This window comes from Tupaia chinensis, unplaced genomic scaffold (assembly GCF_000334495.1).
Source record: "Tupaia chinensis unplaced genomic scaffold, TupChi_1.0 Scaffold145881_1, whole genome shotgun sequence".
Lineage (NCBI taxonomy): Eukaryota > Metazoa > Chordata > Mammalia > Scandentia > Tupaiidae > Tupaia > Tupaia belangeri.
This window is the reverse complement of record NW_006205738.1, coordinates 1-1,194: the sequence shown is the minus strand read 5'-3', so window position 1 is coordinate 1,194 and position 1,194 is coordinate 1. Positions and strand designations below refer to the sequence as shown.

The 1,194-nt window shown below is 40.3% G+C and overlaps 1 long non-coding RNA gene across 1 annotated transcript in view; it reads left to right on the top strand.

The window, feature by feature from the left end:
* The window catches only part of LOC106733906 (uncharacterized), a 5,309-nt gene extending 4,143 nt beyond the window's left edge, over positions 1-1,166 (top strand). The window contains exon 3 of the long non-coding RNA XR_001369747.2: positions 1,056-1,166. This is a non-coding gene — a long non-coding RNA (uncharacterized LOC106733906). The remainder of the gene's footprint in view (positions 1-1,055) is intronic.
* The last annotated feature ends 28 nt before the right edge of the window (positions 1,167-1,194 follow it).

Here is a 1,194-nt window from a genome sequence, read left to right as displayed (position 1 = left end):
TTTCTTATGATATTGTTAAAAAAACATTGCTGGGGCTTAAATGTATTGTTTAACATTTTCTGGGTAAGGAATAAATTAAGTATTGTAAAAACTAACCAATTTATTTGCTTACGGGTCCTTGGGTCTACCCTTTGGTGTGAGTTCAGTTGGATAGTTTCTATTCTGGTTGACGGATGGCAAGTGAGGATTTAATCATGTGGTGCCTTAAGAAAGTCTGATTTATTTCAGATGACTTCACTCTTCTGCCTAGTGGTTTGCGCTTTCTCTGGGTAAGGCCCATGTATCCACCAATTTAGCCTCAGGATTTTTCCATAATGACTGTGCCAAAAAGTGAAGCACTCTTGCGAGCAGATGGTGTGGTGGTTAAGGGACTGGATTCCAACATGGGCTAACTATGGTTTGAGTCTTGGACCTTTCAGCTTGAAAATCATACTGGACACATGTGTGCGCACATACCCAAAATTCCAGGAGGAGAATAGAAGAGTAGGAGTTGTGGTGCGGCTATTCATCATTTCTCCCTTTCCTTCTCTCTGTCTTTCTCCAGTGAACATATGCGCCCTATAGCAAAAATCTAAAAGCAATAAAGAAAGAATGGAAGCACTAGTGGGCAAAAACTTTCCAAACTTAGATTTCTATCGCATTTTCTTTTTTCAGTTTATTTTATTCATGATAGAGCATGCATATCCACTCAAGATTGAGTGAAAGAGAGAAGTACATACAGGGATTCATTATCATGCTTCCCCAGCTCTCTTAACTCATCAGGATCTTAGGCATGTGCACTTATTCATAGGCTTGATTTTAGACTGAGCTGGAGATCCAAAGTCATGGTTAACCATATGCCTTCCGAGACTACAGTTACATTTGTTATTGACTCCAAGCTGGACCTGCATTATCTTTTTTTTTTCAGCTTTTGCTATAGGGCATATGTGCTTGCTAAAGAGAGAGCAAGAAAGGAAGAAATAAGGAAGGAAGGAAGGAGAGAAGGAAGGAGAGAGGGAGAAATCTCAAACCAGAAATATGGCCATGCTTAAGTTTCTTCTTCATTCTCTTCTCAGGATTTTGGGCACACGTGAACATGTGGCTGATCTGCTTTTCAAGGTGTTGGGTCTGGGAATTGAACCGTGGTTGGCCATGTGGGATCCAGCTGCATTAATCCTTATACTATGGGGTGGCCTAATAATTTCTATTTCAGTA